At 46.4% G+C, this 16,782-nt stretch overlaps 1 protein-coding gene across 2 annotated transcripts in view; it reads left to right on the top strand.

Annotated features, from left to right (window-relative positions):
* LOC118701433 (protein cordon-bleu-like) overlaps positions 1-16,782 on the top strand; it is a 119,881-nt gene that overhangs the window by 30,429 nt on the left and 72,670 nt on the right. The window lies entirely within an intron of this gene.

Below are 16,782 nucleotides of genomic sequence, written 5' to 3'. Positions count from 1 at the left end.
GTTCAGACAAGACAAGGAACCTGGAGGAAATTGGATGTCATTAATGCTGCTGTTTCTTTGTTTTTGACAAGGAGATGGAAGTCTCTTGGTTAAAAGTCCAGCTCTAAATCACCATTTTTTGTTGCTTGCATTTGAAGTATTTGTGCCTCTTGCCACTTCTAGTATAACTGTGGCAGTTCGTGTTATAAGGTAGTCTAATATATCTGTTTCTTCCTGTGTGTGTGCTGTAGGTTCTGCTGAGTGTGCAGCTGGCTCAGACATGTCTACAAAATCTTGCAATCACTGCTGTGATGCCCCTTCAGTAGTTACAGGGCAGCCTCAAGCATGTTTGCATTCAGTTATCTCTTGAGCAGCATTTAAAGCTCCTCAGCAGCAGATGCCTTCAGTTTCTTGGTGGTGTTTTCTCATGGATAACATGTAACACCATTCCTCTGAATTCCAGGCTGCTGACAGAAAAAGTCTTGGTTTTACTTTGTAAAGTCCATAATGGTCCTGACTCCTGCCTGTTTCCTGTGTCCTGAGCCAGTGCCATACATCAGTAAAATGCACACAATAATCATCCCTGATTTGAATGTGTGTGATAAAGAGGGAGGGTATTTGGCTCCTTCCTCTCTCATTTAATACTGTCTGGGTGTGTTGACATGCCTGATTTATCAAGATTTTCTTCATAATGTGCTCTAGTTTGCACTGCATGAGGCCTATATCATTTTCGGTTTTGAGAGATTTAAAATCCATTAAGTAACGTGTATGCCTACAGGATACAGTAATCAGAATTTTAAATGGAAACAAACTAAAAAAAAATGGGGTTTGCTGGCATATAAAAATCATTAAAGCACTTCTTTTCTTACTTGATAAATCAGGATCACACTTCAGAGTCCTCCCGTTTGGTGTTGTAAGTGTATTTATGTGCTAACATCTGCAGTATTCTTTTTGGTCAGACTTTCTGGTTTCTATATTAATGTAGGTCTCCCACCTTCATACTAGAGTTGAAGTGGGGTTTCTTACTTAATTTTATGATTTGCTTTTAATAAACCAAAATACTTGAATTTTAGTTTAAATAAAGAAGTACTTGATTCCTGTGTCATTTCAAAAGACGAGAATATCATAGAAAATGAAAGCAAAATACTTGTGGTTCTAATAAGAAATTTAATTAAGCAAATCAGCACCAGAAAGATAAACCGAAAGTCAGCTGAAGCTGTGAGATTTCCTCATAAAAGCACATGTGGCATCTGAGAAGTACAAGGTCAGACAAGAGTTTAGACTATTGTGTCAAAGTTGGATATTTCTTTATCTCATTGATACTACATTTTTGCCTCATTAACCTTCATTTAATATACTGCTGTAAGTTATTCCTTGCTGTGTGATGGAGTATGTATTAAGACTGAATTATAAATGCAAATTAAGGTGATTAGGGAGGGTAAGGAATGTCCTGGCACTTCTGATTCTTTTTCTTTGTGATTGAATGTAAACTATATCTCACAAAAAAATGCATTGTTAGATCTTTTATGGGATTTTTTTTCTAGTTCCAAAGAGAAGTTTATCAGCCCTGTAGTTCAGGTGCTGGATTCTTGTTTGTCATGTAGTTTTCTACAGTTAGAATTTACAGAATAACTGTAGATGAAAAAAAACGGGGTAGATTAATGCATTTTGTCTTTTAGATCAGGAAATCCAAAGTAAGTTGTCTTCTTGTTTATCTTCCAATATTTCAGCAGATGTGGACTTTTGAATGTACGGGGAACAGTGGGCACTGGACTTGGACAAAGCTTTCCCTTCTCTGCCCCAGGAAATTTGATGTAAGGTCAGCCATGATAAGATCACAAATGTTTCTCCAAGGGAAGTGAACTTGAGAGGAAGCGCAGAGGGTCTTCCCCTTTTAGGAGAGTGCAGTGCAGCTGGAAAATAAATGGCTTTTGTAGTCCGGCCTGCTGTGTTTTGTGTCTCTCCTGCCCAGATCCTTGTAGCTGAAGAATCTTACCAGGTTTCAGAAGCAGAGATACCTTCTAGCAGCCTGTAAAGACTTTGGGGGAGTTGCTAATTATTAATTTAATTCCTGCCTAGAAGTACATGTTTCTAATGTTTTGAGAAGCCTTTTGGGTCCAAGGGGTGCTTTGGAACTGGGCAAGGATGCCTCCTCTTTACTCTGGTTAGAGCCTTTAACTTTTTGTCTGTGTCCTTTTCTTTGGTATGTCAAGGTTTTCTGAAGTATCTGTGATCTTGTCACCGTTTGCAGACAGTTGAGTGGAGGCAGGTGGAATAACATTGGTTGCTGCGGTGCTGGGGTGATGAGTTTGCCCGGCTCACGTTCAGCCCCGATCAGCGGCGAAGGGGCGCTTGAGGAGCCCGGAGCTCCTATCGCGCCTATGGGTCCCGATGAGATCCACGATGCGAGAGCAAGGAGGGCGGCAGACGCAGGGAGGCGCAGGCAAGGAAAGGAGGACTCAGCCTTCAGGAAGGGTTGGCAGGTTTATTGGAGGAAGGTCGAAGGGGGAGAAAAAGCAGGGTGGAGGGAGAAGGACTGAGCGGGGTGAAGGAAGAAGGACTGAGCACCGAACTGAGGGCAAATGACAGCTTATAAGGGGAGGGGGAGGGCCTGGGAGGGGCAACACGACGGCAAATGAGGGTATGAAAAAACTGATACATAGTTTGATGAACGTATGAGGCTAACAAATCAGCAAAAAACTGGGGAGGGGTCCCTGCCCTTGCCCAATCACTTGACACCCTGGGGAGAAGGTTCTAGAAGGAAAGGCAGGGCTGCCAAGTGATGGACAAAGGCCAGGGGTGGGGACAACAAGACACATCTGATGGATAGGGGAGGGGAAACATGATAGACAAATAACGATAAGAAATTGGGGATTTCCAGGGAAAGAGGGGGAAACTATTCAGGATGAACCAGACCAAATCAAACAACGTTACATCACACACCACCACATCTCCCCCTTTCGCAAACAACAAAAAAAAGGAAAGGGGGGACGGGGGGGACTAACTTATTCAGGGAAGGAGAACTGGGTTTTAAGAAACGTGAACTAAATATTCGAATGGTTCTGGCTCATCACTGAATAAAAAACAGATAGGCGGAAGAAGGGGGTCAGGGGGCTTTCTTCGGCGCCTCCAACTGGCGACACGGACTTGTTGCTCTTTCGCCCGGTGTTTCGCTTCCCTGGGCACAAAAGGCCGAACCCACTTTGAGGGCACCCACTTGGGACCAGAAGGAGTGAGGACGCAAGCGTACCCTCTCCCCCAGGTCACCAAGTCAAAGGGCCCCTGGGTCTGCCAAGTCTCCGGGTCCTTGATGAGGACCGGAGGCTTGGCTGTAGGTTGCAGCGCGTTGTGGCTCCTGAAGTGTCTAACCATGGGCGGGTTCAGGCTCTCAAAGGAACAGTTCAAAAAATTCAAAGTGAACATCGCCCTTGAGAGTCTGATGTGAGGGGGCTCTACCTTTGTGGTGGATTTCTGGTGTTCTAAAGTTTTCTTAAGGCTTTGGTGAGCCCTCTCTATCATGGCTTGGCCTGTCGGGGAATAGGGGATGCCTGTTCGATGTTCTATTCCCCATTGCTGCAGGAACTGGCGCAGTTCCCTGGACTTGTACGCAGGCCCATTATCAGTTTTGAGCAGCCTAGGGATGCCCAGAACAGCAAATGCCTGAAGTAGGTGTTTTTCGACATCTGCTGCCCTTTCCCCCGTGTGGGCGGAGGCGAATACCGCGCCGGAGAAAGTGTCTATCGAGACATGAACAAAGCTCAACCGGCCAAAGGAGGGAACCTGAGTGACATCTGTTTGCCACACTTCACAGCTCGAAAGTCCTCTGGGATTTGCCCCCAGGCCCAATGATGGAAGCTGGTGGGACTGGCACTGGGGACATGTCGCCACGATAGCTTTGGCCTGTTCGCGCGTCAGATTGAACTGGCGAACAAGGCCAGGCGCGTTTTGGTGGAACAGCTGGTGGCTTAGTTTGGCCTGACCGAAGCGATCAGGGAGCGGGGCCACCTGAACAGGAGCGGCAAGGGCATCAGCGCGCCTGTTGCCCTCCGCAATGAACCCCGGCAAGTCGGTGTGCGACTTTACGTGCATTACGTAGAAGGGCTGCTCTCGGTGGGAGACTAAATTTACAATTTTGGAGAGTAGCTCGAAAAGACGAACATTCGAGACGTCCTGGAGGATTGCTCCCTCCGCTCTGGACACTACACCGGCTACATATGCCGAATCAGTTACCAAATTGAATGGCTCAGAGAACCTCTCAAAAGCCCGGACGACTGCATCTAACTCAGCCACTTGTGGCGATCCTTCCACCACAGTGATGTCTGCCTCCCACCGCTGAGTTTGAGGATCCCGCCAAGTCATCACTGACTTGTGGGATGCTCCAGATGCGTCAGTGAAAACGGTCAGGGCATCGAGGGGTCTCTTGCTCTGTACTGACTTGATGGTAAAAATAAATTCTTGATTAAACAATTTATGGGCCGGCCGATCTATCGTAATTTGGCCCGTGTAGCTGTCCAAAGCTAGTTGTAAAAGTTCGTTCGTCTGAAGGACGTTCTCAAACATTGTTAATTTGAGGTGGCCCGTGCCAAATTTAATGGGAAGATGAATGCACGTCAAGTCCTCACCTGCCAGCTCCCTGATCCGTGATCTCGCTTTCCGGATCAGGTCAGCCACCAGCTCCAGTGGCGATGTCATTCTCTTGGACCTGTGGTGGCTCAGGAATACCCACTCTATAATCAAGAGAGGGTCCTTCGCCCCGCGGTCCTTGCTCTTCCCGATGACTCCGTCCCACTGGAAGAGCATGCCGTGAAGGTGTGGCAGTTTTCCCAAAACAATAAAACGGAATGGCAGGCCCGGTTGGTACCGGTGGGCCTGCCTGGCCGAGATTAAACTCTGAATTTTCTCCAGAGCGGTTTTGGCCTCCGGGGTGAGGGTCCTGGGAGAACTCAGCTCCTCTCCCCCCTTCAACAAATTGAAGAGAGGGGTTAGGTCTTCCGTGGGAATACCCAACCAAGGTCTCACCCAATTTAAAGAACCACACAGTTGGTGGGCATCTGCTAGGCTTCGGATATTGCTTTTTATTGCCAATTTTTGCGGAACAATGGTCCGCTTGGTAATTTCAAGGCCAAGGTACCGCCAGGGTGGCATCCTTTGAATCTTTTCCTGCGCCAGCTCAAACCCTGCAGCAACCAACGCAGTGGTTGTTAGGTCAAGCGCATGAGCCAACAGGTCGTCGTCTGGCGCACAAATCAAAATGTCATCCATATAATGATGGATGACGGCTGACTCCACAGCTGCACGAACAGGGGTCAGCAGGGAAGCGACGTACCATTGGCAGATCACCGGGCTGCACTTTAAGCCTTGTGGCAATACTGTCCAATGGTAGCGCTTGCCTGGGGCTTCACGGTTGATGGATGGAACCGTGAAGGCGAAGCGCGGCGCATCATCAGGGTGTAGAGGAATTTGGAAAAAACAATCTTTTATGTCAACAACTGCCAAATTCCAATCTTTAGGGAGCATCGCAGGGGACGGCATCCCTGGTTGGAGGGGTCCCATATCTTTAATAACTGCATTAATTTGACGGAGGTCATGCAGGAGTCGCCATTTGTCTTTGTTGGGCTTTTTAATGACAAAGATGGGAGAGTTCCAAGGCGACATGGACTCTACTAAATGCCCTTTCTGTAGTTGTTCCTGCACGAGCTCGTTGAGCGCCGCTAATTTTTGTTTGTTTAGCGGCCACTGCGCCACCTGTACTGGTTCATCCGAAAGCCAATCCAGCTTCCAGGTGGGGCGCTCAGCAGTGGTCGCTGCCCGAAAAACCTGGGGAGCCACTGGTAGGTCAATTCGGGCTCCCCACTGGGCCAAGAGATCCCTCCCCCACAGGGGTTCCGTATAATCTAATACAAACGGACGAACAGAAGCCAATTGTCCGTCGGGCCCCGTAATTTGTACGATGCCTTTCGATTGCCTCGCCAATTGAAGCCCTCCTACACCTCTGATGTGGCCAGGGACGCTTTGCAGTTCCCAACGCGACGGCCAATCCCGAGAGGGAATAACCGTGACGTCTGCCCCTGTGTCCAGCAAGCCGCGTAGTGCGACTTGCTCTCCCCCCTTTTTTAATTTACAAATAAGTTTGGGCTTTTCATGCCCAAGGGCTTGAGCCCAGGCTACTGTAGGTATGTTTGAGGCCTGGGCCGCTGATTGAGGTTTTATAGATGGTAAAGTGGAAACAGTGGATGGTCGTGGCACGACGAAGAATTGGGCTATTATCTGCCCCTTCGGTAGGAAGAGCGGGGGGTGGACACAATGCAGCATGAGTGAGATTTGTTCCGAGCCAGCGGGAAGCAGGCTCGGGACAATACTCACTTCTGGTGGGGTCGCCTTTGTGTCGCCTAGGACGAGGAGACTGTGGCTTTGACGTTCCCAGTTTGTTAGACCCTCCGGGAGGACAGCAACGTGGTGGAAACCGGCGGAACGGAGATGTAATGGTTCCGCAAGCTGCAACCTACGGGAGGAAACACAGGATGAAAGAGCATGAGTATTAGTAGGTGGTGTTTGTGTCAGTCCGGCATGAAGGTCAAGTCCAGTTGGAGGCATTATCTCACTGTTCTCCCTCTTCTCCCGCCAGGACGGATGGTGTGAACAGGCCTCCGCATTTGTGTCCTGGCGCAGGGGGCCGCTGCGCTGTTTAATTAGTTTTTTTGAACAGTTTGCCCGTGGGTCCCCTGCACGGACTTTTTAAACTCATAAAATTGTTGTTTGAGGGGACATGCGGGCATCCAGTGCCCCAGCTTCCCACACAGATGGCACGGTGTGGCTGGAGGCTTGGGCACCGGGGCTGATGTTGGTGGCAGTGGCTGCGCGGTAGTGGGACAGACGTCGGTGGTAAATGGGGGCTCCTCGACGGCGGCGGCGGCAGGACGAAAAGGTGTCTTCAGACGGGAGGCTGCGGCAGGTGGTGGTCCGGTACCTGATGGAACTAATACCTTTTTCCCACACACCAAAAGCATGTCCCGCAGGGTGGGAGCTGGCTCCAGAGGGAGGCTGTTGATTGCATCTTTGCAAGCCGAGTTGGCATTGAGGAATGCCATCTCTTTTAACAGCTCGGCTTGCAAGTGTTCTCCTTCAACCTGATAGTTAATGGACTTTCGGAGCCGCTCCACAAACTCGAGGAATGGTTCCTCGGCACCCTGCAGGACTTTGGCATATGGGACCTGGGGTGTGGCCGCTCGCAACCCCAAGAAAGCTTTCTCAGCCGCCCGGGCAGTTTGCTGCAGAACCTCCACGGGTATGGCTCTGGCTTGGGTTGCTCCGTCACTCCAGTTCCCCGTCCCAAGCATATGGTCAATGGAAATGACATCCCCATCTACACTCGTCCGGGAGTTCGGGGAATCCCATAGGGACGGGAGCACCTTCAAGGCTTCCTTTCTCCACGCTGCCTCCCAGAGCACTTGCTCGGTCGAATTGAGGAGGCAGCGGAAGACTCGGCGGAGGTCGGCAGGTGTAATGACCGACTCCGCCAGGACGGCCTGAAGGAGTCCCCGAAAATATTCGGAGTCTCTCCCGAACTCTTTCTGTGCTTTGCACAGCTCCTTCATGGACGAGTGAGAGAAGGGGACCCATTGAGCCAGGGTTGTCCCATCTCCCGCGGGATGAAAAACGACCGGGGCTGCTGATGGGACTGCAGACAGCTCCGGTCCCCGGCTCGGGACCCCCCCCCCGCTAGCCCCCAGAGCGTGGGAACCGGAAGGGAGGGCGTGGGAACCGGGAGCGGGGGAGGGAGGGTCCCGGCGTGGGAACTGGAGGGAGGGTTCTGCAGCAAAGTGCCTCCCCTTGTGGGAGGGGCCCCATGACGTCGTTGCGGAGGCGGGGGGTGGTGGGAGAGGAGGGGAAGGGGGAGGAGTTGCAGGGGGTGAAGGCGGGGGAGGAGGGGGAGGAGTTTCGGGAGCAGGGGGCGGAGGAGGAGGGGGGGGAGAAGGGGGAGGGGGAAGGGGAGGGGACGTGGGAGGAACCCGCGAGGGGGGAAGGGGAGGGATTTGGGGGGGGGCCCGGGAAGGAGTGGGGGAACTCTGGGAAGGAGAAGGGGGTTTTTTAGGATTGAACACGCGGTCCCCTCCATTTCGGGATGATTTGACGCCATCTTGGCGAGAGGACCGCGGAGAACTGAAACGAACCTTGGGTTTAACAACTGGGGTCGAGGGGGTGCGGAAAGAGGGAGCAGGAACAGTCTCCTCCGGAGGTTGGCCAGACCTTCGGAGGCTCGGGGACCGGGTCGCCCGCGAGGAACTTAGGGACGGGTGTCTCCCTGGCGCGGGGCTGTCGCGGGCTGCTCCCCGCAGGGACTCGGTTCGGGAAGGAGGGCGCGAGGAACGAAGGGCAGGCGCATGGGGACGGGGAGAACTGGGGTATAACTGGGGGTCCGCTGGCTGAGTCCGGGAGGAGGGTTTAACAGTGAGGGCAGAAATCAAAAGGGATATTAAACAAAAATGGCTCTGAAAGGATTTGCCGCCAGCTTGGATCTCTCTCTGAAGGCGGGATTGGACTCGCCTCAGGAATTTGGGATCCCGGACTGACTCGGCATTTAAATCGGGGTAGGTATGGGTCAGCCAGCGGACTAAACTTTTAACTTCCCTTTTATTGAACTTATAATTCCCACCCCCCAGGGTACCCACAACTTGGTAAAAAACCCCTTTCTGAGTGGCTGACAGTTTAGCACCCATATTTGCAGATGGAATACGCAGGGGTCAGCCACTCGCTCTACCGCTAGCAACAGGAAAATCAAAAGGAATCTAAAATAAAACTAAACGGGGTCCCCACTGACCCTGACCTCCCCCTCCCACTGGCCGAGGAGAGGACCGGGATGCCTATGCCAGGTTTTCCGTGAGGTCAGGTGGTGGGCTGTACAACACAGCCAAGAGACTCACCCGTCAGGGGGACGAACCAAGGCTGCTGCTAGCGGGAGCTGCCTGCGCCGAAGGCGGCCTCTTTAGGGTGCGCTGAGAGGGTGTCGCCTTCTTCTCTCCGGAGCACCGCACCTCCCGAAACGAGGGCGTGCTACACGGAGAGCGGTGAGTCGCCCAAAGGATTAGAGCAATCCAACCCGCGCGTCGCGGGACTCCTGCTCCGAGATGCAGTCCTCCGAACGGTGTTCAGGATCGCAGACTGCCTCAGATGCAGGGGTCTTCACGCCACGCGTTGGGCGCCAAACTGCTGCGGTGCTGGGGTGATGAGTTTGCCCGGCTCACGTTCAGCCCCGATCAGCGGCGAAGGGGCGCTTGAGGAGCCCGGAGCTCCTATCGCGCCTATGGGTCCCGGTGAGATCCACGATGCGAGAGCAAGGAGGGCGGCAGACGCAGGGAGGCGCAGGCAAGGAAAGGAGGACTCAGCCTTCAGGAAGGGTTGGCAGGTTTATTGGAGGAAGGTCGAAGGGGGAGAAAAAGCAGGGTGGAGGGAGAAGGACTGAGCGGGGTGAAGGAAGAAGGACTGAGCACCGAACTGAGGGCAAATGACAGCTTATAAGGGGAGGGGGAGGGCCTGGGAGGGGCAACACGACGGCAAATGAGGGTATGAAAAAACTGATACATAGTTTGATGAACGTATGAGGCTAACAAATCAGCAAAAAACTGGGGAGGGGTCCCTGCCCTTGCCCAATCACTTGACACCCTGGGGAGAAGGTTCTAGAAGGAAAGGCAGGGCTGCCAAGTGATGGACAAAGGCCAGGGGTGGGGACAACAAGACACATCTGATGGATAGGGGAGGGGAAACATGATAGACAAATAACGATAAGAAATTGGGGATTTCCAGGGAAAGAGGGGGAAACTATTCAGGATGAACCAGACCAAATCAAACAACGTTACATCACACACCACCACAATTGGTGTAATTCTGAAAATTCTCCCTTAATGACCATTGTCTGCCTGTTTTTGTAGGATCTGTTTATGTCAGGGTGAATAGATGAAATGAGCTTCAGGGGTGTATTCCTAGAGTGTTGTCCCTGGATGAGGCATTATGATCTGTCAGCTCACAGTAGCAGGGGTTAGCGTTCACCACACATGTACCTATTTAAGCAGGTAATCATGCTAAATAATTCTTCCCCATCTGCACCTCAGATGGACACTCTTTTAAGGCTGTTTCTAGTTGAAAAAGGTATTACTATGAATAATATTCTGTAGTAATTAGTTAGTGGTTTTCACTGAATTGCTCACTGGCTTCCAAGCATATTATAAAACTTAGGAATTAGCCAGCACAGTAAATCACATCAGAATTTCATTAACCATATATATTGTTTTTCCTTGATTCTTTCAAAACTATTCCATCTTCTGTGGGAATAAGGCAAGCACTTTACTGCAAGGAGCACTAATTTATGGTATTCAGGCCTCTAGAGAGTGATTCTCAGTAAGTGGTAGTGAGGTTAAAAGTCTGTGGGTACAAAAATAGAATGCAAGCTGGGATACCTTTGCTCAACAATACAGTGCAAATGCACCTTGAATTTGCATGTTAGTTGAAAGTGCAAGTCACTACAGGAGAGTTTATAAATCAGTGTTGCTAAGCAATAAACTTTTATTGAAGGTGATTGTTGATAAGAGATTAAGGACAGCCACCCTGAAATCTGAACAACATCTATCACTTCAGGGATAGCATGCAGTACAAGTGTTTCTGAGATAGCCTCAGGCTTGAGAAACCATACCTTTAGCCTTTTGACCCCTCTAGAAACAAATCATCTGCTCATTGCTGACATGATTCACTGTTAAAAAACATGATAAAGACTATTGTATGTTAATAAAGCCTATTAAAACTGGCAAAGTACCTTTCCAGACCTAGAGAGCTTGTCATGGAGTTGTGGCATCCTCACAAAACCACAGCTGACAGGTAGCAGAGTGAGTGCATCTGAATGATCCCCATTTGCCCACAACATGCAGAAGGCCGGCAGTGCTTCCAGCATGCTTGGAAATACTCTTGCTTTGTCTCATGACAGTGTTTTCCACAGGTGAACATGGTTAGTAAGGGTCCAGTTAACCAACATGAACCTGACTATAATCTCATTAATAATGCTGACAAATCTCATTAGTTGTCTTGACAGAGATTTTAACCTTATGTTTTTCACACTTCAGCCATAGCATTTGCCCTCTGCAGAGAATTCAGTGTGCAAGTGTCTTGTCTGCATGGTTGTAGCCTGCTATCGGTTTAACTGTGTCTTTAACAGCTCAGTGATGATTTGAGAGTGCAGAGAACAGAACAGAGTCCTCTGGTGACAGAGCTTTGGCATTTTACAGTGTAAGCATCAGTACTCTGGTTTTCTCTCTTAGGTGCATTTAGGATGTTAGCATGGATGGCTTTGGCATTTTGCTGGTTTGGTTTGGTTTTTTAACTAACCAATGCCATTATGCTTACGTATCAATAGCATAAAAATAGAGTTCTCTTTTCCCACTGAAGCATACCATGCAAAGCAGCCTGATTTAGTCACAGATTAAGGAACTGGATGATATTTCAGCTGAGCACAAGCAATGTGTTGTTTTCCTTAAGTGTTTTGTTTATTTTAGTATTATCATTGCTTGGAATGGAATGAGACTAATAGATCAATACTTGATAAATGGGGAAAAAACATTGTGAGTTTGTGGATAATGAAGGAAAATGTCAAAAATACTGGTAGGGATACTGTTCACTGAATGCATTGCACTACTGCATTACTGTTTTCTCTGAAAGTCAGTTTAACAGCAATTTTGATTTTGGTCAGCGTGAAATTGGCAGACAGTTTTAGTTGAGGTGGTGATGGTTAAACATGTTTGAGTCCTACAGCCTAAATGTTTATTGCCTATATTCATGTTTTGGTTCATCTGCAGCTTCTCTTCTGGCAAGTGCCATTGTGAAAAGAGCAAGGCTTCAACATCCCTACCTAGACTGCTGTTTTTCAACTTTGCTTTTCCAGATCACATTTTTTTGAAGGTGAAGCTTCTTACCTATCCTCCAGCATGAATTGTTGGTGGCATTTTGTTTGTATCACATCTCCCAAGCCAAAGAGTTAAAACTATTTGTGTATCTCTGACTGAGAGATGTGATATTGCTGTATTTTAGATTGCAGAATCTTACCTTTCCGAAATAGAACTTACCTGTGCTTTCTTGCCTTTAACCACCTGAGACTTCTGGGTTTTTTCAGCATGTGATTTGGCAGATTAGGTAAATAATTAAATAACGTTAACTGCTCCCCCATTTCATTCCTATTTACTGATGTGCAACCCAGTGGAGTTGTACAGCATGGCACCAACTTGTAGTGTGGTCTTTGCCACACACTGAATGTGTGGGTGGTATCTCAAAAGTCCTATGATACAGCTATTAGTGATACAGACTTATTATACAGTGCTTATTCAGGCAATGTTTTCATTAACTGCAGCGGGCATGAACCCAAATCTGGGGATTTGGCTGCCTTTTAAAAGAATTTTTTTAGGGCTTGCCTTCTACTTTGTTTTGGGAACTGATACAGGTAGATCTATTGGGCTCCCTGGCATGGCTGTGGTTACTAAGTGTAAAAGCATTGGTAGGCTCCAGTGTTATTCCTTGATCCGTTAAAGCCCACCCGTGTACAGGTCCATCCCTGCTTTCACGCTGAGAGAGGGCTTTCTGAGGTAGCAGTGGGGAGCACTGCCTGGCCCATGCACTACAGGAGGTCAGGTTAGAGTGCTTCTGGCTTCTTCTGGCCCTAAAAATGACTGTTGAGAAATTGGTATGTCAGCTGCTCTGTACCAGATCTTGAGGGAATGCCTTAGTGACTGGAATGAGAATTAGGCTTTTGTTGGAAGATAGTACACTATGATTCTTAATGAAAATTGTGGGTGATGTATAAAAACACAATTATTTGAGGATACCAGCCACAGGCTAACAAATCATTTAGCCTTCCTGTCAGAGAGTGAGCCCACAGTAGTTCAGCTATTTTTTGTCAGTGCAGGAGTCTGAGTCCTGGCTGGGCAGAAGCCTGCTTTCTCTTCTTTGGCAGCTATGCAATGTTTCACAAGGACCAGAGTAGCCAGGTCTCTGCTGTGTGTTGTGATGTTTCAGCCTCTCATGAAATGGGTCATTTATGGAGATACGCCTGTGGTAGCAAATTTTATAAGTTATTCACTGTCACATCCAGGACCAGGAAATGATTAATTGGTGAAGTTGGTGAAAAATTTTAAATCAGAGAGATGATATTAGGAACTACTTCCATTAAACTGTATCATCTCACCTTGACTTCTGTTTATTTTTTTCAACTTCACCCTTGGGCAACCATGATTGTATACTTCCATCCCTTCTTCCTCTTCTACAGATCTGCTCATTCTATTTGCTTCTGTTCTTTATTTCCTTTTCTTTTCTTCTGGCATAGTAACTTTATTTTTAAAATGCATAAAGCTGTAGGGTTTCTCATCAGTAGAATCAAATGGAAGATCAAAAATATAATTAAATGACTTTCATTTCTTTGCCAGAAACAAATTATTTTTTCTTGTCTATTTTGGGTGACTTTATCATGCCCACAAGGAAATAATTTTCATTGTGTCTGTTATTGTGATCCTGCCTTAAAAATGGAACGATCTTTTACAAGTAATATGAAATTCCAATAAATGTTTGAAAAGAGAAAAGAATAAAATAATTATATACTATAGTAGCCATGGAATTCAGAGTAAAAACTGCTGAAACAAAGCAGCAACTTATTAAAAAAATTAAGTAGAGAACCCCCATTGTTGCCTGAGCCATATCCACTAGTAATCTAGTTCATTCCATCTTAGTGTCTGCTGAAGATTTCAGCTCTTTAGAAAGTGTGAAATTTGTGTAATACTATTAATTTTACCAAAATATTGTAAAATAATATTGGAAACAGGTTACTACAATAGTAATGCATTTTAGACCTGTAACCTGTATGAGACATTTAAAGGTTTACATTACCTGTGTTGCACACAATTGTAATGAATTGGTATATTTAGCCTATGATAGACAAAGTAAACTTGAGAATGTTCTTTGGTATTTTTGTATTGCTTTTAATTTAATTGGTTAATTTAAGTGTTAGAGATGGCAAAGTGGAATGGAGTTCTAGTTTATGCTGTAAGGCCATCTGGATGAATTTGTGCCTCTTTAGTAGTTATGGACATTATCATGCTCCTGGTGTCTGTTCTTAATCTCTCTGAGATTTGTTTGACTTTTGGTTTCCATTTTCAGAATTGTTGAGGTGAATTGATCTTGCTGCTGATCTATTTGTATTTCCTTTATATTTTGTAGCATCTGTTACAGTTTTTCTGAGCTGCTGCATCAGAAGCTGAAAGGATTTTACTTACAAAGAGGAAACTTAGCGTGCTGTTTATTCTGATAAAGTGGTTGTCCCTTTCCTAGCCAATGATCTGGGTTTTCTTTGCTTTGCCATAAGCAACTAGCAAAGAATGACAAGGAAGTGTTTTCTGAAAGATACCTCCTTCACAAGTTAGATCACTGAGCATGAATGACTTCTATGCTGCTGTGTCTTGGTGGTTTGGAGTATGAGGTGTGTGCCTAAGGGCTGGGCTTCTGACTTTGCTGTGCAAGTTGCCAGGGGAAAGGGAGAAAGTGAACAGATTTGTCTGCATTTTTTTTCCTTGCCTATGTACACAGATTTCCCCTCAAAAGACTGTAGGAGTCCAATCACCTGAAAATCAAGAATGTTTATTCCCATGTTTCCTGGTTTTCGTCCAAGAGATGCTGTGCCTATATTTTCTCATCACTGAGCACCCCCATGTTGGTTTGTTTCTCCTAATTATGAGATGGGGTGTATATAACTATAACAGAAAAACCTTTGCACCTGTTTGAGCCTTTTGACCAGACTGCAAATTGACTTGACCACATTGTGCTAGTTGGCCATTAGATAAAAAATGAATTTCCCATAGTTCTGCTATGATAAGGGATGGTTGAGTGGTTTTTTTTTGTTTTGTTTTGTATTGGATTTTTCTTGGTTTTGTTGGGTGGGGTTTTTAAGGTTTCTTGGTCGGGTCTTTTCTCTCCTTTTTTTTTTTTTTTATGTTCTTCCTTTTTTCTTGCAGTGTGTGTGTGTGTGTGTGTGTGTGTGTATGTGTGTTTTTGTGCTTTTTTTGTTGTTCTCGCTTGTTTAAAATTAATGGTCAGAGAGAGACACTGCATAGAAAGGATCAGATTCTACAAACTGGTGAATTATGGAGCACTTGCCAAAGTCCTGCTGACATGCATGGAATGAAGTCTGTTCTGTACCTGTTAAGTTGCCTTTGTTTTACAGGGCAGAGAAGATTATTTATTGGGAATGGTGGAAATGGGTAGCATTTCACTCTTTCACTTTCAGTTTTTTTTCTTTGTGTGTGTGTGTGTGTGTGTGTTAGACCTTGTCTGAAGAAAGGCAGGCTCTGCATAGCTTTGCCCTGGGCATAGAAGTCCCAGGACCACTGTTGCTCAAAAGAGAGATCACGTTTTTCTTGGATAGGATTGTAAAGTCCAGGTTACATCCTGTTGCTTGGTAGTTATATATTAATAAATTATAGGTCCAAAGGGCTTGTGTTACCTTGTCTTGAAGTTCATAATCCGATGAAACTTCTTTTCATTTCTCTTGTGTTTCTTCTGTGCTGAAGAAGAAACACTGATCTTATTAGTCAGTGGTAGCTGCAACCGTAACAGGTCAGTTTCCTTGTTTTTCCTTTTCCATCTTCTTGAGAAACCTGTGCTTTTACTCAGAACAGTGCTGGTAGGTGATTTATATATTCTGCCTAGCTATTTCACGGCTATATGCATTTTTTCCCATTTACAGTTAAGTGAAAATAAATAGTTCAAGCCTCAGTAAAAGCCACTGTACATTTGGGTATTAGAATCAGCTGCTTGTTTTCTGTCTCAGTCTCAAGGACTGGATGGAAGGATGTAACTCATGTAACCATGAGTTAAACCAGATCTGAAGTGTTCCCACTTGTAACTTCTCCTGCAGATGAGGAGCAGGTACAGGATCTTAACAGGTATCTCAGTAGTGAAAGATGTTTGTGGAGAGAAGATGGCTGTTGAACTAAATTTAGGTTGAATTTATCTGACACTGAAGAATGGCATGCAACTTTTTTATAGTATGTTGTGGTTATAGCATGGAAAGTACCCTTTCTTCCCTTGCTTAAAACAGGCTTTTAAATCACTCACTTTCTTTGTGCATTATTTTTGTGGGGTCACAATAAGGCTTTTATTATGGAGTGCTTTTGTGTTGTTGTCTATAACCATTGTTGCTCTGACAAAGAAAGAGTAATTCTTTTTCTCACTCACATTCAATAGTATTAACAGGCTTCTAGGCAGCTTCTGACTGCAGTTGCTGGAGCATGTCAGAAAAAGCAGCTGCTCATGTCAGATCCAAGGTAGAGCTAGATCTGTGGATTTCAGTCTCTGATTCATGTAGCTACATTATCCTACAGAGATGTTTCAGAAAGTTGGCTAGAAAATGCAAATCTGTGTGACATATCACTCCACACATGTGAACTGCAAAGGGATCTGCTTCCACTGAAATAGTTTGAGATCTGTCATTTGGAAAATGTTGAAAACCAGGAATTTCAAGCAGTCACAGTGAGAATATGTAAATCACTATTGTGGAAAAGTTCGTATGAGGTCACCTGAACTGTTGCTAGGTTAGAGAGACTGCAGTGGGAATGTTTTTCCTTTTCCTTTCTCTGATGTCCCTGAAGGAAGCAGACCTGCCCTGTCCTTTCTGCACAAAAGAAAAGGAGGATTGTAGTATCTGAAAGGCCTTGTCTGCATAATGCCAAAAAGAGTAGCATTGTTAGATGTTATGTGGAGTTAAAGTGAGTATTGCTGGTCAAT

The sequence above is a fragment of the Molothrus ater genome, chromosome 1, assembly GCF_012460135.2.
Source record: "Molothrus ater isolate BHLD 08-10-18 breed brown headed cowbird chromosome 1, BPBGC_Mater_1.1, whole genome shotgun sequence".
Classification (NCBI taxonomy): Eukaryota; Metazoa; Chordata; class Aves; order Passeriformes; family Icteridae; genus Molothrus; species Molothrus ater.
The sequence above is the reverse complement of the archived record's forward strand: the minus strand, read 5'-3'. Positions and strand labels throughout refer to the sequence as shown.